General features: G+C 43.4%; 1 long non-coding RNA gene across 1 annotated transcript in view; it reads right to left on the bottom strand.

The window, feature by feature from the left end:
* The window catches only part of LOC148141863 (uncharacterized), a 61,839-nt gene extending 38,647 nt beyond the window's left edge, over positions 1–23,192 (bottom strand). Inside the window, exon 1 of the long non-coding RNA XR_015752237.1 lies at positions 22,970–23,192. This is a non-coding gene — a long non-coding RNA (uncharacterized LOC148141863). The remainder of the gene's footprint in view (positions 1–22,969) is intronic.
* Positions 23,193–24,672: the final 1,480 nt, after the last annotated feature.

The following is a 24,672-nucleotide window of genomic DNA, read 5'->3' as shown; positions in this document are numbered from 1 at the left end:
ACCATTTTGGGGTGACCTGACAGCATAATTGAAGCTTTCTTTTTAAATACGGGTCTTTCTTTTAGTGAACAAGCCTTGATGTACAACGTTCAAATTCAGATACCATCACCAGAGTACAAGGACTGCTCAGCAACTAATCAAATGTTGTCACACAGACACACACACACACACGCACAGACACACAGACACACAGACACACACACGCACACACAGACACACAAACACACACACAGACACACACATGCACACAGACACACACACAGACACACAGACCGACACACAGACAGACACACACACACAGACACACACACAGACACACACACACACACACAGACACAGACACACACACAGACACACACGCACACAGACACACACACAGACACACACACAGACACACACAGACACACACACAGACACACACACGCACACACAGACACACACACAGACACACACACGCACACAGACACAGACACGCACACAGACACGCACGCACACAGACACACACACATAGACACACAGACACACAGACACACACACCCACACTCACACACACTCTCAAACACAGACACACACACAGCAACACATGCACATAGATACACAGACACACACACACATAGACACACACAGACACAGACACACAGACACACACACACAGACATACACACCCACACTCACATACACTCTCAAACACAGACACACGCACACAGCAACACACGCACACAGATACACAGACACAGGCACACACAGATATACACACACACGCACACACAACACACACACGCGCACACACACAGACACGCACACACCCCCACACACATACACACATTCTCACACTCTCACACAGACACATATGCACACGCACACACAAACCTACACACATTCTCACACTCACACACACATACAGACGCACACACACACACACAGATGCTGTCTTTTGGATTGCATGCTAAACTGAGACCTTGCTTTCATTTTCAGGTAGATATAAATGATTCCATGATACCGTTCTGAAGAAGAGTGGAGGACATTTACCCCATTGCCAATTAGGGGATCTTGCTGTACACAAGTTGGCTGCCATTAATGGTTATCAGGGATTTGCAGGAATGTAGAGTTGAGGTTAAAGCCCGATCAGCCAAGACCTTATTGAATGATGGAGTAGGCTCAAAGGGCTGATTGGTCTTCCCTTGTTCTTTGTTTGTATCATTTCCTACTTGACAGCAGTGAATGCACTTCAAAGGTACCGCCTTGGCTGAGCTTTTAGTGGCTGTGAAAGGTGATATATAAATGCAAGTATATCTTTTAGGAGGTCATGTCAATCGCTCCCTTTGGGTGGATGTAAGTGCACCCATAGAAAAACGAAAGAGGTTTTCTCAAGAGTCCTGGGCCATTGTTTATCCCTCAACCACCATCTGCCTAAAAATAGAAGTGCTTGTGTTTGTGGGAGCTTGCTATGCAGGCACTGGTTGCTGTGTTATGTAAACATTGGTCGCTGTGCTTTGCAAGTGCTTCAGCAGCTGTAAAACACTTTGGGCCCTTCTTTTGAAAGAGCTATATAAATGCAAAGTCTTTCATTATTTCATTAAAGCGGCCGTACATTGCTTCTCTCAGTGGCTGAGGTGGAATGTGTTACCATGGCGCTGAGACCCTGAGGCCAAGCTGTGAAACTGCTTCTCAATATCTGTCTTGTTAATATTTGGGACTGACTTGGCGGTTTTCCTTTAACCTAAGGATAGTTTCTGTTAGAATGGTCTCCGCACAAAAACACCTGGAGGAGTCTTTGCAATTAAGGTGACAATATTTCCTGATTGCTTGCTATCTCAGCTGGGCGAGCACACGCAAATCATTCGACTTCCCTCAGATCACATTTCTGCCTCTTGGCCCACCAACAGCTTACAAATATTTTGGGCCTTTAATAGTGTAAACTATCCCAAGATGCATTGTGAGAGAAGGTGGAGGAGGATGGTGTGTGCGAATGGATGCTGTTTGTCTCTGTGGAATTATCTAGTGCTGACAACATGGCCTCTTGGTCCAGTCTGTCCACACCAGACCAGTCTGCACTGAGGTGAGGTCGTGATTTCATCAAATACAGGCACTCTAGGCTGGCAGTTATTGTCCATCACTCCTGGCCCTGGAAAAGATGGTGGTGAGCAATGTTCCCGTTAAATGTTTCCTGCAGACCTCTGAGATTGATCCCAGCTTGCATTGCATTTCCATGCAGTCGAGAGGGAATATTGATGTTGGACTGTCTTCTTAAACCATTTTAGTCTGTGGGATGTAGCTTATACACATTGGGGTGGGAGTTCCAAAGTTTTGCCCCAATGTCACTTGAAGAAATAGCAACATAGTCACATGTGACTTGGGTAGGAAGGGGGAGGGGGGATCTTGGAGGCAGTGGTATCCCTGGTAGCAGTTGGGGAGAGGCAAAAGTTAGAGGTAGATCTGACTGGATCACCCATAAGTAAGAAGTGGCCTGTGCCACCTTCAATCTTTTGATAGAGTGAGGTTAATTCAGATGACCCAGGGACCAAGCGAAGATCAAACCAGGCACCTTCCAGCTCAGTGTGACTCCAGGTCATAGTGGGTGGTCGGGGAGGGGCTTATATTCTGTCTGTTCACAGGAGAAATGAACGCCAACAGAATCTTGTACACCGTAAGTCTGTCAATTCACTCGTCCTCCCACCAGTGCTATTGTTTCTGCCCTGTGCTTTTCCTTTTCCCATATCAAAAGGATGTTGTGAAACTTTAAACTGTTCAGAAAAGATTCACAAAGATGTTGTCAGGTTTGGAGGGTTTGAACAATTGGGAGAGGCTGAATAGGCTGGGGCTGTTTTCCTTGAGGCATCGGAAGGTGAGGGGTGACATTATAGAAGTTTATAAAATCATGAGGGGCACGGGTAGTGTAAGTAGACGTGGTCTTTTTCCTGAGGTGGGGGAGTCCAGAACTAGAGGGCATAGGTTTACGGTGAGAGGAGGAATATATGAAAGGGACCTAAGGGGCAATGTTTTCATCAGAGGGTGGTACGTGTATGGAATGAGCTGCCAGAAGAACTGGTGAAGGCTGGTACAATTGCAGCATTTAAAAGGCACCTGGATGGGTATATGAATAGGAAGGGTTTAGAGAGATATGGGCCAAGTGCTGGCAAATGGGACTGGATTAGGTTGGGATATCTGGTCGGCATGGATGAGTTGGTCCAAAGAGTCTGTTTCTGTGCTGTATGACTCTATGACTTGACCTCCGGGAAATGCTGATTTTCTGCAAGGATTTGCATAGTAAAATTCATCATTTAAAACATGCACATTACTCAGAGCTTGGAGGGTGAGTACTTTTTTTTTTACATATTCTGGCACTTAGAAATCTGGCAGAACTACAGGCTACCTGTCAGATGTTTAAAAAACTCAAATAGTTATGCTTTCAGCTGTATGGAAGGAGAACAAATATTAGAATAAATAGCAGAATTTGAGATCATGCCAGTAATTAAGGAAGCAAAAGATTCCTTAGGTCAAATGGTTAGGAAACAGTTTAGTAACATCAGTGTCACTATCATTATTAATACATAGAGTGTGGGAGTTCAGTTTCCCTTCATCATAGTGAATCGACCTTGTTGCATCTTATACAGTCATAGAGACATAGAGTCCTACAGCACAGAGACAAGGCCTTTAGCCCAAACTGATCCATGCTGACCAAAATGTCCATCTACACTAACCTGATTTCCTTGCACTTGGCCCATATCCATCTAAACTTTTCCTGTCCATGTATTTGTCCTAATGCCTTTAAATGTTGTTAATGTACCTGCCTCAATTACTTCCGCTGGCAGCTCCTTCCATTGGGTACCACCCACTTTGTAAAAAAGTTGCCCCTCAGGTTCCCTTTTATTCTTACCTCTCTCACCTTAAACTGATGCCCTCTAGTCCTTGAATCCCCAGCCCTGGAAAAAAGACTGAGTGCATTCACCCGATTCATGCCTCTCATGATCTTATTCACCTCCATAAGATCCCCCCCTCAGTCTCCTACACTCTAAAGAAAAAAGTCCTAACTTATTCAAACTCTCCCTATAACTCAAACCATTGAGTCCTGGCAAAATGCATGTAAATTTTTTCTGCATTCTTTCCAGTTTAAGAACATCCTTCCTATAGCAAAGTGACAAAACTAAACACAATACTTCATGTGCTGCCTCACCAGCGTCCTGTACAATGACAACATAACTTCCCAACTTCTATACTCAGTGCCCTGACAGATGAATGCCAGTGTGCCAAAAGTCTTCTTCACTACCCTGTGACTCCACTTTCAGAGAACTGTATACCTGAACTCCAAGGTCCCTCTGTTCTACTATAAACCTTAAGGGCCTACCATTCATCATGAAACTCCTACCTTGATTTGGTTTCCCAAAATGCAAGACCTCACACTTATCTATATTAAACTTATCCATTTTCCATTTCTCGTCCTACTTCCCAGCTGGTCAAGGTTTTGCTGCAGTTTCTGATAACCTTCCTCACGCTACTGCCTATTTTAGAGCCATCTGCAAACTTATTAATCATGCCTTGTACATTCTCATCCAAATCATTGATATAAATAACAAAACATAATGGACCCAGCACCGAATCCTGAGGCACTCCACTAGTCACAGGCCTCCAGTCCAACAAGCATCCTTCCATTACTACTGTCTACTTCCTACCATTAAGACAATTGTGTAGCCAATTTGTTGGCTCCCTTCGGTTCCAAGCAATCTAACCTTCTAGAATAGCCTACTATGCATCACCTTATTAAAGGTCTTACTGAAATCCATATCGACCTCGTCTACCGCTCTGCCCTTGTCAACATTCCTGGACACTTTATCAAAGAACTCGAACGCATTTGTCTTCCATGCACAAACTCATGCTGACTATTCCTAATCAAACCCTGTCTTTCCAAGTGTATGTATATCTTATCTCTTCGAATCTTCTCAAGTAACTTATCTACCACGGATGTTAGGCTTACTGGTCTATAGTTCCCAGGTTTTTCTTTGCAGCCCTTCTTGAATAATGGCACAACATTCACCACCCTCCAGTCCTCCAAGACCTCACCTGTGACTAACGATAATGCAAAAATATCAGCCCTGCAATTTCTTTTCTAGCCTCTTGCCATATTCTTGTACATATCTGGTCAGGACCAAGAGATTTATTCACCTTCATACATTCTAACTGACCCAACACCTGCTCTAATGTGATATGAATTATCCCCAAGATATGACTACTAACTGCCCAAAGTTCCCAAGTCTTCATGTCTTCCTCCACGGTGAGCACAGAAGTGAAATATTTGTTGAGGACTCCGACCATCTCCTATGGTTCAAAACCACGTTGGTCCTTGAGGGGTCCTGTTCCATCTCTAGTTATTCTTTTTCCTTTAATATAAAGAACCTCTTTGGATTCACCCTAATCTTCTCAGCCAAGACTATCTCATACCCCCTTTTCACGCTCCTGATTTCTTTCTTCAGTAAATTCCTGTATCGTCCTATATACCTCCAGGGATTCCCTTGATTCCAGCTGCCTGTACCTGAGCCATACCTCCTTCGTTTTCTGGTCAAAGTCTCAATATATTCCCAATTCCTTCGCCTTCGCCGCATCTGCTCCCAGGAGGACCAATTCCAATACCGAACAACCCAGATGGCCTCCTTCTTCAAAGACCGCAATTTCCCCTCAGACGTGGTTGACGATGCTCTCCACCACATCTCCTCCACTTCCCGCTCCTCCGCCCTTGAACCCCGCCCCTCCAATCGCCACCAGGACAGAACCCCACTGGTCCTCACCTACCACCCCACCAACCTCCAGATACATCAGATCATCCTTCGTCATTTACGCCACCTCCAAACGGGCCCCACCACCAAGGATATATTTCCCTCCCCACCCCTATCAGCGTTCCGGAAAGACCACTCCCTCCGCGACTCCCTTATCAGATCCACACCCCCCACCAACCCAACCTCCACTCCCAGCACCTTCCCCTGTAACCGCAAAAAATGCAAAACTTGCGCCCACACCTCCCCCTCACTTCCCTCCAAGGTCCCAAGGGATCCTTCAATATCATTCAGAAATTCACCTGCACCTCCACACACATCATTTACTGCATCCGCTGCACCCGATGTGGCCTCCTATACATTGAGGAGACAGGCCGCCTACTTGTGGAATGTTTCAGAGAACACCTCTGGGACACCCGCTCCAACCAACCCAACCGCCCCGTGGCTGAACACTTTAACTCCCCCTCCCACATGCAGGTCCTTGGCCTCCTCCATCGCCAGACCATGGCAACACGACACCTGGAGGAACCCTCCAGCCACAGGGGATGAATGCGGATTTCTCCAGCTTCCTCATTTCCCCTCCCCCCACCTTTTCTCAGTCCCAGCCCTCAGACTCAGCACCGCCCTCTTGACCTGCAATCTTCTTCCCGACCTCTCTGCCCCTACCCCTTCTCCGGCCTATCACCCTCACCTTTACCTCCTTCCACCTATTACATTCCCAAAACCCCTCTGCCAAGTCCCTCCTCCCTACCTTTTATCTTAGCCTGCTTGGCACACCCTCCTCATTTCTGAAGAAGGGCTTATGCCCAAAACGTCGATTCTCCTTCTCCTTTGATGCTGCCTGACCTGCTGCGCTTTTCCAGCAACACATTTTTAAGCTCTGATCCCCAGCATCTGCAGTCCTCACTTTCTCAAAGTCTCAATATCTCTTGTCATCCAGGGTTCTCTATTCCTGTCAACTTTGTCTTTTACCCTCACATAAACATTGAACTCCAACTATCTCACTTTTAAAAGCCTCCTACTTAACAGAGGTCCATTTGCCTGCAAACAAACTACCCCCTGCAAGCTCCTGTCTAATTCCATCAAAATTCACCTTGCCCCATTTTAAAACTTGTTCACTATGACTATCTCTCACCCTGGGCATGATGTAACAGAACAAAAGCTGCAATCTCGTTTCAGTACAATTACTACTTCCCACCATCTTCCTGGAATTTCACTGAAGTAATAGACAAAAAAAATTATGAAATTAAAGTTTTTTTCTAAAGCTCAGTTGGAATACTCTTGCTTCAGTGACACAAGGTTCTGGGTTCAAGTCCCACTGCTGAACTTGAACACAAACCTCAATGGTCGGTGGTCCTCTGCAGTGTTGTATTGTTGGAAGTGCTTCAGTCAAATGAGATGTTAAACCTATGCCCCATCGACGTGTACTGGAGCATATGAAAAAGAATCCCACCTGACTATTTTGAATAAAAACAGGACAGTTTTACATGGCATCCTGATCAATATATACCGTTAATTAACATTTCCACTATCATATTGCTGTTTGTGAGACTTTCCTGTGGGTAAATTGGTTGCCTTTATCCTGCCTTATCTACCTCTATACTAATTGTTCCAACTGATTATATACCATGAAGGCAAATGGAATGTTGCTATTCATCTCGAGAGGACTAGAATGTAAAAGCAGGGAGGCATTTCTGAGACTCTATAAGGCTCTGGTCAGACCTGATTTAGAGTAATGTGAGCATTTTTGGACACCATACCTCAGGAAGGATGTATTGGCCCTGGAGCAGGTCCAGAGGAGGTTCACGAAAATGATTCCAGGAATGAAACACTTAACATATGAGGAATGTTTGAGGACTCTGGTGCTATACTCAATGGAAGTTAGAAGACTGAGGGAGCATCTGATCAAAATTTACAGAATACTGAACAGCCTGAATGGACTGAACGTTGGGAAGATGTTTCCATTGGCAGGAGAGATGAGGGCCTGAGGGCACAGACTTATAGTCAAGGAAAGATTCTTTCGAACGGAGATAAGGAGAAACATCTTTAGCCAGGGAGTGGTGAATCTGTGGAATTCATTGCTACAGAAGGCTGTGGAGTCATTGAGTATATTTAAAACAGAGATTGATACATTCTTGATTGCCAAGAGGATCAAGGGATACAGGGAGAAAGCGGGAGAATGAAGTTGAAAAACCTATCAACCACGATGGAATGGCGGAGCAGACTTGACGGGCCGAATGGCCTAATTTCTGCTCCTTATCTTATGGTCTTATGTCCTAGCATGTGAAAAATGTTATGTAATTTGAAATTGAATGAATGAGCAAAACGGACCCTTGTGATGCAGTGGTAGTCTCCATACTTCTGGGCTAGAAACCCCAGGTTCAAGTCACATCCAGTCTGGAGGTACACCATAACAAGCTGATTAGAAATTATACTGAGTGAATTAATGAGGACTCCTGTGGTAGAATTGCTTACTTGTAAATGTGGAGGGTTTGGTTCAACTCCCACCTGAGACAGACATGTGCAAATAACATTTCTGAACAGGTTGATTTGAAATTTTTTCTTATTGACTCAAAAGGGTCATGCACCTCATATTTCTATCTTGTCTCCCAATCAAAATAAAAAATTCAGGAAGGGCCTGGTTAAAGCTCTACTTCCAGCAGGAGCTTGAAGGACATCAAGTATGGTCTATATTCTGGTATGGTCAGGTACCTTATGTTGACTAAGGGATGATTGTAAAGTTTAAACTTATCACTTCAAGTTACTGGAAATGAATCACTCAACTCCCCACCATTGTATGCGATGGTTGCAAGAGGAAATGCTTGCGCCGCAGAGTTGGCAATCTAGTGTGTGCTCAGAAAATCCAGTCAAGTAATTCCTGTTTGAACTCTTGAAATGAAGTTACAGAGTCACTGAGTTACAGAGTCAGCACTCAGCACGAAATACTCCACACCAACTCTCTGTGCAACGATGCCTCTCTTTATGAAGCCCAAGACTCGCTAACTTTGCTCTCAGTATTCTGCACCTCTCCATGATGTCCTTCACCCTGGCACCGGGGAGGCAACACACAATGTACAATACAGGGTAGGGGAGTCTGAAACTAGAGAACATAGGTTTAAGGTGGGGGGGGGGGGGGGGGGGGTGAGGGTTTAAAAGGGACCCAAGAGGCAACCTTTTCATGCAGAGGGTGGTGCGTGTATGGAATGAGCTGACAGAGGAAGTGGTGGAGGCTAGTACGATTACAACATCTGGATGGGTACATGAATAAGAAGGGTTAAGAGGGATATGGGCCAAATGCTGGCAAATGGGACTAGACTTATATTGGATATCTGGTCAACATGGACAAGTTGGACCAAAGGGTCTGCTTCCGTGTTGTTTATCTCTATGACTCTATGACTCTAGTAGTTTCTGAAACACCCCTCCACCCCCTGAAGATCTCCTATAACAGCCACATTGTAATGATGTTCAGTTTCTCCAGTGGAATAGGATCACAGTCTGGCCTGTTTTTGATGCATCAAAGTATTGATGCACCTCACAGTTTCCAGCACAGAGTATTCTTTTGAGACAGGCCAGCCCCAAAAACATTTCCTGCCTCTTTCTTTTCTTCTGGATTGCCATGTGAACTCTCTCTGCACCCATTTCCCAGGACATACAACCCAGCAAACCTGCCCCCTTCATGACCACAACAGCCCGCCAATTCTCGCAAGCTGGACCTCCCGCTCCTAGAGACATTTCCCACTTACACAATCCTCCAACATCACGTGAATTGTCCAGATACTCCCACATGGCACAGGAGTTGCAAACAACAGAACCCACCCATGAACTAACAGAAATATATTCCCTGTATATTGAAATCCATCTGCAACTTGTCTACCCGTATTGCCAGCCCGAGTGTGATCTATTGGAAGGGAAAAAGCCCAGCCAGCAACGTCCACATCCCACGTATGATTAAAAGAAGCGAAAGTAGAAGACAAGAGAAAAATAGAGAATTTACAGTTTGTTCCTCCATAACCCGTGTCAATGTGAATTAGCTGTAACACGATTGATGAATAGGAGCTGCTGTTTCTAAAGCACAGTCTTTTTAAACCTGTGTCGTCTATCATGCAATTACGTTGCCAACACTTTAAGTACTATTGGTATTGTGTGATTCTTGCATAGCGCAGGTTTGCACAGGAACAGAACTATCACACTGTGGAAGAAATGACTGGGCATTCTTTTCATTTTCCTCCCACTTTTTTTGTTTTCTTCCACAAATTGCTCCTTTGCTCTATCTACGTTCTTCTGTTGTTCCCTTTTACTATTTACTTTCTTCACTATTTCATTCCTATTTCCTTTTATCTCTGATTTTGCTCTTTCATTCATTCTCCTATGCTGCCCCTTTTCAATCATCCTTTCCTCCTTTTTCTCGTATGTTGCTCTGAGTCATTTCTTTCTCTCCAGTTGTTTCTTTATCTCTGCACTCCTCTTTTCCTTCATTTTTCCACTAGTATTCCTCTTCCCGTTCTTTTCTTCTACTTTTCCCTATTCTCTAGTTTTCTTTCTTGTTCTCCCTTTCAACAGATCATCACTGAGTTAGTACAATGGGCAGGTAAGTGGCTATTTGGATGCTTGTGCAGAGAAGTATAAGGTGATGCATTTTGGCAGAAATGTGAGGGAGAGGAAATATTGATGTGATCATCCAGTTCTAAAGAATTTGCAGGAACAGAGGGGTCTGAGAATCTGTGTGCACTGATCTTTGAAAGTGGTAGGACAAATTGAGAAAGTTAGCAAAGCAAAAGGGATTTCAAGCTTCCAAAGACAAGGTATTAAGTACAAAAACAAGAGTATGTATCCTGAACTTTCTGGAAAGCTATGTGTAGATCTCAACTAGAGTATTACATCCAGTTCTGGCCTCCACACTTTAGGAAGAATTGAGGGCGCGAAGGGAATTGGACTAGAATTGGTCATAAGAACTAGAGGTTTAGATCCCAATGTTAGGTTGAAAATACTGGTGCTGTTCTCCTCAGAACAAAGAAGAATCCAGAGACTTGGCCTCCACTGCCTTCTGGGCAGAGCATTCCATACACCCACCACTCTCTGGGTGAAGAAGTTTCTCCTCATCTCTGTTCTAGATGGCCTACCCCTTATTTTTAAACTGTGTCCTCTGGTTCTGGACTCACCCATCAGCGGAAACATTCTTCCTGCCTCCAGAGTGTCCAATCCTTTAATCATCTTATATGTCTCAATCAGATCCCCTCTCATCCTTCTAAACTCAAGTGTATACAAGCCCAGTCGCTCCAATCTTTCAATATATGATAGTCCCACCATTCCAGGAATTGACCTCGTGAACCTACGCTGCCCTCCCTCAAGAGCCAGAATGTCATTCCTCAAATTTGGAGACCAAAACTGCACACAATACTCCAGGTGCGGTCTCACCAGGGCCCTATACAGATGCAGAAGGACCTCTTTGCTTCTATACTCAATCTCTCTTGTTATGAAGGCCAGCATGCCATTAGTTTTCTTCACTGCCTGCTGTACCTGCATGCTTGCTTTTATTGACTGGTGTACAAGAACACCTAGATCTTGTTGTACTGCCTCTTTACCTAACTTGACTCCATTTAGATAGTAATCTGCCTTCCTGTTCTTGCCACCAAAGTGGATAACCATACATTTATCCACATTAAACTGCATCTGCCAAGCATCCGTCCACTCACCCAGCCTGCCCAAGTCACCCTGTATTCCCCTAACATCCTCCTCACATTTCACCCTGCTCCCCAGCTTTGTGTCATCAGCAAATTTGCTAATGTTACTTTTAATGCCTTCATCTATATCATTAATGTACATTGTAAACAGCTGCAGACCCAGCACCAAACCTTGTGGGTAACCCACTGGTCACCACCTGCCATTCCAAAAGGGACTCGCTTATCACTACTTTTTGCTTCCTGTCAGCCAGCCAATTTTCAATCAAAGTCAGTATTTTGCCCCCAATATCACGTGCCCTAATTTTGCTCACTTTTAATCTCCTATGTGGGACTTTATCAAAGGCTTTCTGAAAGTCCAGGCACACTACATCCATTGGCTCTCTCTTGTCCATCTTCAGAGTTACATCCTCAAACAATTCCAGAAGATTAGTCAAACACGATTTCCCCTTCATAAATCCATGCTGACTCTGACCTATCCTGTTACTGCTATCCAAATAAGTCGTAATTTCATAATTGACTCCAGCATCTTTCCCACCACTGACACCAGGCTAACCGGTCTATAATTCCCCGTGTTTTTTCTCTCTCTCTCTCTCCCTCCCTTCTTGAAAACTGGTAGAACATTGGAAAATGATTACCAATGCGTCCACAATTTCTAGAGCCACCTCCTTAACTACCCTGGGATGCAGACCATCAGGTCCCGGGGACTTATCAGCCTTCAGACCTAACAGTCTATCCAACACCATTTCCTGCCTAATATAAATTCCCTTCGGTTAATCCATTACCCTAGGTCCTTCAGCCACTATTATATCTGGGAGATTCCCCAGTGAAGACAGATCCAAAGTACCTATTCAACTCTCCCACCATTTCTTTGTTCCCATAATAAATTCACCCGTTTCTGCCTTCAAGGGCCCAATTTTAGTTTTAACCATTTCTTTTCTTTTCACATACCTAAAAAAGCTTTCACTATCCTCCTTTATATTCTTGGCCAGTTAGCCTTTTTACCTCATTTTTTCTCCATGTATTGTCTTTTTAGTTATCCTCTGTTGCTCTTTAAATGTTTCCCACTCCTCCGGCTTCCCACTCTTTACTATGTTATACTTCTTTTCTTTTATCTTTATACAGTCCTTAACTTCCCTCGTCAGCCATGGCCATCCCTGCCTCCCCTTAGGATCTTCCTTCCTCTTTGGAATGAACTGATTCTGCACCTTCTACATAATATCCAGAAATACCTGTCATTGTTGTTCCACTGCCACCCCTGCTAGGGTATTGAACCACTGAACTATGGCCAGCTCCTCCCTCATACCGCCGTAGTTCCCTTTGTTCAACTGCAATACTGACACTTCTGATTCTGCCTTCTCCCTCTCAAATTGCAGATTAAAACTTATCATATTCTGGTCACTACCTTGTATTGGCTCCTTTACTTCAAGGACCCTGATCAAATCCGGTTCATTGCACAACACCAGATCCAGAATTGCCTTCTCCCTGGTAGGCTCTACTACAATCTGTTCTCAGAAGCCATCTCGGAGACATTCCACAAACTCCCTTTCTTGGAGTCCAGTACCATCCTGATTCTCCCAGTCTACCTGCTTATTCAAATTCCCCATAACAACTGTAGTAATACTTTTGCGACAGGCCAATTTCAACTCTTTATTCAACTTACACCCTACATCCAGAGTACTATTTGGGGGTCTGTAGATAATTCCCATTCGGGTCTTTCTACCCTTAGAATTTCTCAGCTCTACCATACTGACTCTACATCTCCTGATTCTATGACCTCCCTCGAAAGGGACTGAATATCGTTCCTCACCAACAGGGCCCCATCAATCTGTCCTTTCAATAGCACATATAGCCTTGAATATTCATTTCCCAGGCCCTGTCCACTTGAAGCCACGTCTCAGTTATCCCCATAATATCGTACCTGCCAATTTCCAACTGAACCTCCAGCTCATCCACCTTATTCCGTATGCTTTGTGCATTCATGTATAATATTTTAATCTGTTACTCCTCTCACCATTCCTATCAATCCCTATTTCATTTGACCATACTGTACGATCCCTACTTGAGTTTCCTGCTCCATTGACTCTGTTGTCTTTCTTAACTTCTCTTATTCTCACTTTAACTTCCTTCTTAAATTTCCATTGTGTTCCCCCCGCCACTTCTTAGTTTAAACATCCCTGTGTTGCAATGGCAAACCTGCCTGCCAGAATGCTGGTCCCCCACCTATTAAGGTGCAACCCATCCTTCTTGTATAATTTATCCTTACCGCAAAACATATCCCAGTGATCCAAGAATTTAAATCCTTGCTTCCTGCACCAGTTACTCAGCCACACATTCAAGTCCATTATCTCCCTGTTCCTGCCCTCTTCAGCCCGAGGAACTGGAAGCAAACTGGAGCTAACCACCCTGAATGTCCTGCTTTTCAGCTTCCTCTGAGTTCTCTGAGGTCCCGCTGTAGAATGTCCTTCCTCTTCTCCCCGACATCATTTGTGCTAACATGCACCACCACCTCTGGCTCTTCACCTTTGCCCTTGAGGATTCCCTGCACTCTGTCGGTGATGTCCTGGGTCCTGGCACCAGGAAGGCAATACATTATCCTCAAATCCCGCCTTTTGCCGCGGATATCCCTCTCAGTCCCTCTCACTATGGAGCCCCCTATTACCACAGCTCTGCATGACGTCTGACTCCTCCTGAACACACCTGCTTGAATAGAACTCATTAATCTTCCCAACAGCCTCTGTGCTCCGACCTCACTTCCGTCCAGCTTCTGCCACTCTCTGCTGCAAAAAAGACCGCTGGCTTTGAGGCAAGTACGAAACCTCTCCAAAAAAACCAAGGACAACATAACCTTGTTAAAGGGGCAGCATCATCACACCTCCCCCCTTACTAAATAAAACATCAATGTACAAAGGTGGCTTCATTCTGAAACCCTTTAGTCTTACCCTGTTAGTACACTACAACACATAAATATTGCATTGCTATAACTATGCAAACATGCACTACCACGTTTTATTTCAGTCTGTTTACTCCTGCCACCAAACGCCTCCATTTCTCATCCAAGTCTCAACAACGCATCAGCAATCACGTTTTCTTATCCTGCCATGTGTATGATTTTCAAACTGAATGGCTACAATAATAAGCTGCATCGAAACAGTATGGAATTTTTGTTCTTAAATTTCTCTAAAAGTTCAAATGGGTTGTGATCAGTCTATCTGATTGTTTCAGATACATTACTGGCAACATAAATGCTGAAATGCTGTAACGCCAACACTAAGCTTAAAGTCTCTCGCTCAATTGTCAAATTTTCTGTTGAAGAACGTTCAATCTCCTGGAGAATTTTTAATAGGTCTTTCTATCTTCTCGTTGTCTTCCTATTAGAGCACAGCACAGACACCCACATCATGCACATCGATAGTTATCTTGAATGGCCTTGCGTAAGCAGGTGTGGCCAATACTGGGGCAATGGTTAACACAGCTTTTCAGCCGGCAAATGCCTTCTAATGGTCTGCTGTCCATTGAATCTTGTTGCTTCTCTTTAATAATTCAATGAGTGGAGCAGCCACACTGCTAAACTTCGGTATGAATTTCCAGTAAAACCCATTCAATTCCAAGAATCATAGTACTGCTATTTGTGTTGATGGTATGGGAAACTCCCCAATTAACTTTGATTTTGCATTCTGTGGGGCCAGTTGTCCATGTCTGATAACATGGCCCAAGGATGGTGACTTGGGCTTTGGCAAATTCACTCTCAGGGTTATCACCAAACCTGCCTTCCAAAATCGATCGAATAATTCTGATAAATATTGCAAATTTTCTCTCCATATGTGGCTAAAAATCACCAAGTCATTGATATAAACCACACAATTGGGTAGTCCAGAAATGACTTAATTGATTATTCTTTGAAATGTGACCAGTACATTTTTCATATCAAATGACATGGCTTTAAATTGATACAGTCCATTTGCCTTTACGAAAAGGGGAGAGTGGCACAAACAATGGACTTTTATAGGGTTTAAAAGCTGTCTAGCCAACTCCCCCACTCTATTTAATCTTTCCCTAAAATTTGACACGTAGCCCAAATATGTAATCTCTGAATTCTCACTCACCAATTTCTCCTTAATCAATTTTAGCAGTCCTCTTACTTCATGCCCAAAAACTAATTCAAATGGACGGAATTTGTTTGATTCATTTGGTGCACCTCTGATGGCAAAAACTACAATGGAATCCCTTTATCCCAATCATCCCGATAGTCTTTACTATAAGCTTCAAAATGATGCTTCCTATCTAGTGCTCCCTGCGACTCTGGATGGTATGAAATGGATTTGAATTGTTTATTCCTAAACTGTCCATAACTTCCTTGAATAATTTTGATGTAAAGTTTGACTCTTGTTCTGATTGCATCTCTTTGGGTGGTCCATATCTAGTGAAAAATCTGATTAACTCTTTTAGCTGTGATATTGCATAATGGAATGGCCTCTGGAAATCTAGTGGACACAGCTATTATTGTTAACAAATGCTTTTTGTTTTAGGTAGTGGTCCTACACAATCAATTAAGACTCTTGTAAAAGCTTCCTCTAATGCAGGAATGAGTATCGAAGGTGTATTCTTTATTACTGCCTGCAGTTTTCTGATTACCTGACATGTATTACATGCCTGGCAAAATTCAACTACATCCCTATGCAGTCCAGGCCAGTAAAAATGTTTTTGTATTTTAGCTTGAGTTTTTCTTACCCCTAAATGATCCCCTACTGGAAATTCATGTGCTACCCTTGACAGCTCTTTTCCATAACCCACTAGCAATACGATTTGATGAACTTCTGTCCATTTCTCATCCACTTGAATATGTGATGGTCTCTATTTCCTCATTTTAAGGTGGTAGCACTCAGAGATGCACTCAGATTCTTCTTCCGTGTATGCTTTTTGATACGATTTTTTTAGTTTTTCATCTTTCTGCTGTAACTCAGTTAATTTCTCTGAGCTAACGATATCCACATTGTCCTCCACCTGTTCTTGTCTTGTCTCAACCATTTGATCAAACATAGTCTCTGGTACTGCTACTTCAACTTTTTTATCTGTATTCTTTGATTTCTCCTCAAGTTTCAACTGGTGCGTTTGTGACCTTGTTACCACACTGTCAGGAAAAATCCCAGGATATGTGGCTTTTCGACCACAGTAGGCAGCACTTTTACGTGTGACCTAGCTATATCATTAGCGAGGACAATTTGGATTCCTGGAGCTAAGAGTTCTTCTAGAACTCCTACCACCACTTCTCCACTTTTTACTGGACACTCTAATTTCACTCTACATAATCAAGTACTTCTTGTCTCATCATGAATTCCACATACTAACACTTTTTCTGCAATAGTCCTTCTGAGTTGCATGTCTCCTCATCTCTTAAAATCAAAGATTGACATGATCCTGTATCTCTTAAACCTGTAATCTCTTTGCCTGCTGCTCCTGATCTATGCAGGTAAACCTTACCTTTGCAAGTATATGATTTAAAGAAGATCTGGTACTTCCTCCTTAACCAACCTCTGACCACATTGTACAGTCTGATGCAGCTTTCTAGCCTCCTCTGTGCTTTCCATTACCACTCCAACAAAATTCACTGACTTACCCTGTTTTCCTAGTGCTTCTCCTAACCCACCAACACTGTGATTTCATGTGGCCTACCTTATTGCAGTGAAAACACCAATTCTGTCCTTTTCTTCTTGTTCTGCTAGGGCGATTTGTTCTTTTTCTCTTTCCTCTGCTTTTAATCATAGTTCAAACTGTTTGATTTCTTTTTCCCTTTTTGTTTTGCCTCTAACTCAAGCTGCTTCATTTTCAATTGAATTTTAGCCATTTCCAAAGATTCTGACGGTGTTTCCAGCAAATTTAAATGCCGAGCAATTGTTATGATTATTTCTCCTTTCCTCGTGGATGAAGGTAACACCGACTCCAGCTTGACTTCCAGCTCCAACAGCTTTGCCTTGCCCACCTTTTGTCAAGTCCCCACAGTCACTTCTTCCACTCCCAGAAAACTCTTAGTGACTGAAAGAGCCACCAAGCACTGCTTAAACCAACTGAGTTCAACACCCAGAACAAAAGAACACTGACCATTTGCCACCTGTGAGTCCAACAACCCTAATCACAAATTGGAACTTCAGAATAAATCCTGCCAAGAGCTCTCAATCTGTTGTGGACCAGGCCAGACTCCCTCAAAACATCTTAATAAGGTAACCCCAGACCATATTTTTTTATTTTCCTTTAGGCAGATGTACAGTGGATATTCCAGGAGTGATGCAGTTGGTCAAACCACTCTACTTTAAACAAAACAGAATTTATTTAAACATTACAGATGAAACTACGAACAAAAGTAAACAGAATATAGAATAACAACTTATTTGATAACCCAACCGACATGATATCACAACTTAACGTAGCTGTTCCAATCCCTGCAATACCCCATAAACACACCCCTTGGCAAAAGGTACATTCAAACACAGGTTCCTATAGGCAGATGTTTTCAGAGAGAAAGTTCAGGCAAGACCTCTATTGAAGCATGGAACCTCACTTTGTTGTAGCTGCTTCTCTAGGTTCCCAGCAGAACTAGAGAAATTAAAACAAACACTTAAACTAGACGAACTAGCCACTCCCCTACCATTGTTCACATTAACCATTTCCAGACAAATCGTCACCTCTGCTTTCACAACCCCTCTTGAAAGATAGCAAGGACAACATAACCTTGTTAAAAAGGCAGAATCGTCACAGACCTTATAGAGGTTTATAAAATCATGAGAGGTATAGATCGAGTTAGTAGTAGTTGTCTTTTCCCTACGATGGGGAGGTTCCAAAACCGGGTACATTTTTAATGTGAGAGGAAAGAGGCAAGTTTTTTATATAGAGGGTTTTTCACATGTGGAATGAACTTCCTGAGGAAGTGGTGGATGTGGGTACAATATTTAAGACACATTTGGATAGGTACATGAATAGGAAAGGTTTGGGGGGATATGGACCAGGAGCAGGTAGATGGGACTAGTTTAGTTTGGGATTATGCTTGGCATGGACTGATTGGACTGAAGGGTCTATTTCTGTGCTGTATGACCTTTATGGCTCTATAAGATATGTTTTGGGCAGTGAATTATAATGACTCAGAACTTGCTGCTCATGACAACAATGGGTACAGAAACAATCAATAACTTCAAAAGAGAACTGGATGAGCACTTGAGGGAATAAAGTTGCAAAGTGAGATGGATTGAGCTGTGAAGTGGGATTGACTGGATTGCTCCGTGGGGAGCTGGTATATGCCTGGACTCCTTCTCTCCCATTAATGACTCACCAACTCAATCCTGTTCTTTCTCTTTTCTCTTTTAATCTTTCCTCCTCCCATCTTTTCTTTCTTTCATTCTGGTCTCCCATTCTCCCCTATGCTTCCTCTTTCATTTTCATTGTCCTTTACATACAAACATGGGAGCAGGAGTAGGTAATTCAGTCCCTCAAGCTTGCTTCCCCCATTCAATGAGTTCATGCAGATCTGATTGCTCTGCCATCCCACCCACCTCCAATAACCTTTCACCTCAGTGCTCATCAAGATTCTATAAAGCTCAGCCTTAAAAATATTCAGGGACTCACATCCACTGCCTTTTAACAAAGACTTCCAAAGATTCACAAATGTCTGGGAGAAAACACTTCACTTTACCTATGATTAGACTTCCTACAGTGTGGAAACAGGCGCTTCAGCCCAACAAGTCCACATTGACCCTGCGATGAGTAATGCACCCAGACCCATTTCCCTCTGACTAACACATCTGACCTGAACATCTATGGACTGTGGGAGGAAACCGGAGCATCCAGAGAAAACCTACACAGACACGGGGAGAATGTGCAAACTCCACAAAGACAGTCGCCCGAGGCTGGAATTGAACCTGGGTCCCTGGTGCTGTGAGGCAGCAGTGCTAACCAATGAGCCGCCGTGCTCCTCCTTAAATGAACAGCAATTTCTAATCAATGATCCCTGCTTCTAGGTTCCTCCATAACAGAAAACATTATTTCCACAACTATTCCTTTTCTATTCTCTCCTTCCCTTTCACATTATTTAAATCCTAGTTTTAATTTTATATCTTCAACATAAAGTAGCACCGCCTGTCTAGTTTTCTCGATAGTTGACCCACGGTTGATTTCTTTTGACTATTAGTCACAAGTAGGATTTGGCAATACCGTGGAGTTTTTGAGGGCAAGTCACATAAGAATTAACCAGCATCAGCTGACAACCAGTTATTGAACCAAAGTAAATTGATTGTGACATCCTGTGTTCATTCAGCTTCCTCCCACACTTCCTGAGACTGCAGCTCTTATTAAAAATTATCACCAAAAAAGGGAAGAACGAAAATAGAATCTTGCCAATGATTGGTTTTTGGTAAATGTTGTCTGGATGACAATTTTGCTCAACCAATTAACATGCATTTTCCAGATTGATGTCACTTTCTTCCTTCCAGAAATGGTAGTTCGATTGTCAGGGTGGAGTTCCACCTGAAACGTCAACCTTAATCAAGTTGATAGTTCCTCATGCTGGATAATGTTGGGAAACCAGTTGACCTTGAGGAAAGGACCTTGGGTGGCACGGTGGTTAGCACTGCTGCCTCACAGCGCCAGAGACCCAGGCAACTGTCTGTGTGGAGTTTGCACATTCTCCCCGTGTCTGCATGGGTTTCCTCCGGGTGCTCCAGTTTCCTCCCATAAACCAAAGATGTGCAGGTTAGGTGAATTGGCCATGGTAAATTGCCCATAGTGTTAGGTGAAGGGGTAAATGTAGGGGAATGGGTCTGGGTCTTTGGAGGGTCAGTGTGGACTTGTTGGACCGAAGGGCCTGTTTCCACACTGTAGGGAATCTAATCTAATCTAATCTAAAGCACACCTAAATCTGTTGCAACTGATGTCTCCCAACATGTACTCTGGAACAAAAACAAAAACGTTGATTTGTGTAATGTCCAAATGTAAGGAAACATCCCAAGATGCTTCACAGTGGTGTAATCAAACTGGTCCAGAGTTAAAATAGATGACTAACATCTTGATCAAGTAGGTAGATTTCAAGAGTGTGTTTTTAAGAGAAGAGAGAAGCAAAGGTTTAGGGAAGGAATTTCAGAGCTTTACACAAATGCAACATTTTACAAGTCCACTTCTATGAATCAGGAAGCCAATTTTCTTTAACTGGGCCCTCATAGACTGGCTCAACACTGAGTGCTCATGGCAAGCATGCAGTGTACACTATAGCTACAACTGGACAGTTAACAATTTAGAGTTGAGAAGTGTGGTGCTGGAAACACACAGCAGGCCAGGCAGCATCCGAGGAGCAGGAGAATCGACGTTTCGGGCATAAGCCCTTCTTCAGCTTTTCCAGCACCACACTTCTCAACTCTGGTCTCCAGCATCTGCAGTACTCACTTTCTCCTAGTTAACAATTTAGTCTGAGCGTCAACTGTTGAATTAGCTTGAACCACAAAATTACAGATGTCCTAAAGCTAGCACACAGACCAACAAAGTTGTAAACTATCTAAATAACTCACAGTGATTTATGAATGGTTAGCATCTGGAATGTTCAATCACAACTTACAGAAGAGACAATTGTTTTGACAGAAAAACATTGGAGAGATACAGGGAAAAATCCGAGCTTGGCAAATTATGCCCTAGGATCTTTTGCAATCACCCAGAAGGGCAAACAAGTAAAAATAAAAGTGTAAAAAAGACATGAACTGTATGATTTCAACCCGATTATACTTTCTGAAGAATGGCACAGAATTAGCTACAGAGAAATACCAATCTGGCTGAATTGGTCTACAGCAACACCATGGTCCATATGTGCTTCTACACACAAATATTCATGTATACTACCAGTACATCTGACTGTCTTACGCCCCTGTGGCTCAGTGGTAGTGTCCCTATCTCTGAATCAGCGTTCAAGTGCTATCTGTTCCAGAGGTCGTGCCTGAAAAGATGGATTATAAGTTTTTATTCTCCTTATGTACTGATTTAGCTTTTCCTTAAATCCTTCATTGCTCCTTACCTTGTAAGAGCACATTCCACATTCCTAGCGTTCCTTGGAAATGAAGCTTCTCCTGAATTTTACTGGGTGTATTGGTGACAATATTATTTTCATGCCCGCAAGACTCTGCAATGACATCTAGCTTTTTAATTTGTTGGCTCTCTCTTAAAGGCAGCAGAACCTGATATAATGCCATGATACCTGACACCAAAAAGGTGCCGAGAGTGAGACAGTACACCTGTCCACTGCACTGTACGTGTGCCTGGCTAATGTTAACAGACTGACTGGGTTTTCTTGCCAACACACAAATGAAAGTTGAAGCCACTGCCAGAACATAATGCTGATAATTTGTGAGCTAACAGTCCAGGTGAACAGATGTTTTGACCAAAATGTGAGGAAGAAAGATGTAGGATCTTCTATTCCAGCCAATTTTTCCTTCTCTCCATTCCTGCACTGCTTCCATTTCGATTGCATTGACAGACATGTTGGTGGTCATAAAGGGCTCTGTCATCATGGTTCTCAGTCTCTGGCCAACTAGTCACAGACTGTTCACCTGCAAAATGATCATCCTGACAAGGTAATGAGCACTGGGCACACAACAACATTCCTGCTTAGTTCTATTCATGCTTCTGAGGTTACAACAACATTGCTCCCCTCTGGCTCAATCCCCAAGCCAATAAATTGAATAAAAATTCAAAGTCAATGCTCCGTCACAGTAGTGAGGAACTGCTACATTGTCAAGACTGTCACTGTTCAGATACAATGTTAAATCTGCCCTATCCTATAGCGTTCTTCTGAAGAAAGGCAATTGTGGGTACTTCAACCTGGTGCCACAGCCAACATTTATCCATCATCTAATATCACTAAAACTGGTCATATCTGGGCCTTATCTCACAGACAGGCATGTGCTGCATGCAATTATGGCTATAGTGTTTGCTACAATCTTGGAGTAAATGACGAAAGACCAGCAAAACTCAATAGTCAAGAGTGTGGTGCTGGAAAAGCACAGCAGGTCAGGCAGCATCCAAGGGGCAGAAGAATCGACGTTTCGGGCAGAAACCCTTAATCAGGAATGAGGCTTATGGGTCAGGGCTGAGAGATAAATGGGAGAGGGGTGGGGAAGGTAGCTGCGAAAATGATAGGTGGATGAAGGTGATAGGTCAGGGGGGCAGTGGTTGACGGGTTCGGAAGGCGGTGCTGAGTTGGAGGCTTGGAACTGGGATAATGTAGGGGGAGGGGAAATGAGGAAGCTGTTGAAATCCACGTTTATCCCAAGTGGTTGCAGGGTTCCAAAGCGGAACATAAGGCGTTCCTCCTCCAGGCGTCGGGTGGAGTTAAATTGGACTTGAAGCATTATCAACTTCTCTTCTGTACTAGCCTGCCTTGCATAATTCCCTCATTTACCGACCCTTTTCATCTCTCTATCTTTCTCTGTGGGCTCCATCTCCACCCATCTGCTCACCTCTCTCCCTCCCACCTACCAACATTGCCTTCGACATTAATACCAGTTTTCTCTGGCTGCTGTCAGTTGTGATGAAGGGTCACTGGACTTGAACAATCAACTCTGGCTTTCTTCCTACAGATTTTGCCAGACCAGCTGAATCGACCAACTTTTTTCAGATTTCAGGGTTTTTGTTTCAGATCACCAGCATCCACAGATCCTTGTTTCATCTTTCCATTTTTTTCTCTCCACAGACATTGCCAGACCTGCTGCCTTTCTCCAGTACTTTCTGTTTTTACTTCACACCAGCCACTGAATGTTTGTAAAGTTCCTTGGGACGTCCTGAGGTTGTGAAAGGTGTTGTTTAAATGCAAAATCTCCTTTTATTTGACTAACTGGTGACGTAATTTGGTCTGAGAAATCTTGTGTTTACTGAATGTCCTCAGCAATTCTGTTCAGAGATATGTTAGGGGCTCTAAAAGGCCCGGTTTCTGATTGGAGGTGGATTATAACAATTCCTATCATTGGTGTTGGCAACTGACCAAGGAGCAAGAGGTGGAGGTGCCAGTGTTAGACTGGGAGGGTGGACAAAGTTAAAAATCGCTGAACTCCAGTTATAGGTTTGTGCGGAAGTACTAGTTTTTGGAGTGCTGCTCCTTCATCAGGTAGCTGTCACAGTGCTCCGAAAGCTAGTACGTCGATATAAATCCGTGGGACTATAACCTGATGTGTGTTTTTGAACAAGGAACAAGAGGGCTAGGTGTCATCATGTTGCATCTTGCGCCCTCCAGTGGCTACACTTGCTATGAACAGACAATTCAACCAGGTATAGCTTGAGGATCAATGGCTTGCTCCCCAAGGGATTTGAGAGAGGAATTGAGAGGCAGAAGTCAGAAATATCTGTCTGCTGACCAAAACAAATGCCTTTTCCCCTCCTTTCGCATGTCAGCAAGGAAAGTGAATGTTTGTTTAATTCCAAATGACAACTTTTATGAAGTAAGGCAAGGCAGACTAGAAACAATTATCAATCCATTTCAATCAGTGGCGAAAGCTTGACTGAGGTCAATTGAGTGAAGGCTCCTCAATCTTTGAGGCCGTAACTGAGCTACTTTAGAATTAGGTCTCATGCTCAGTTGCAATGACTTTAGAGCATGGTCTCCATGTTCAATAGACTCAAGAACTTGAGACATTTTTAAGATTCTGGACAAGTTAGTCCATTGCTTAGGATTTGATTCAACATTCTGAATGAAACTCAGGATCTGTAAGCTCATGATCTTGCCTTTTTTGACAATGCGAGTTGACAACTAAAAGGGACTTGACGAGGCTGTGGCTGAACTGGTCCCTCTCTGGGTATTAATAGGGGCTCAGAGTAAAGGCCACAATTCCAGTACTGTGACTCCCCCTGTGGGCACAGCCCCAGTGCAGTCTCTCTGAGCTACTGCAGTCAGGCCAAATCTCCCACCAGGCCCATATTCAATTCATTTTAGTTACTCATTAACAGGATACTCTTCGGAGGGTCGGTGTGGACTTGTTGGGCCAAATGGCCAGTTTCTACACTTGTAGGGATTCTATAAAACAAAACAGGAACATCCAACACTGCTGCTATGCATTTGCCCTGTGCTGTGAATTCAATACTGTCTTGTTTAGGATTTGGCAAAGAAATAAAATGGATTTACACAATGCTACTCACACCCTCAGCACATCAGAAGCCATTGATGGCCAGCATTGCTGTGTGAGCAATCTCTGGCGATCCATTTTGCACACAGG

The sequence above is a fragment of the Chiloscyllium plagiosum genome, unplaced genomic scaffold (assembly GCF_037043375.1).
Source record: "Chiloscyllium plagiosum isolate Xiang-an unplaced genomic scaffold, Cpla_swu_hap1 HiC_scaffold_31, whole genome shotgun sequence".
NCBI classification, from domain to species: Eukaryota; Metazoa; Chordata; class Chondrichthyes; order Orectolobiformes; family Hemiscylliidae; genus Chiloscyllium; species Chiloscyllium plagiosum.
Note: the sequence above shows the minus strand (reverse complement) of the source record. Positions and strands in the feature narration are given on the sequence as shown.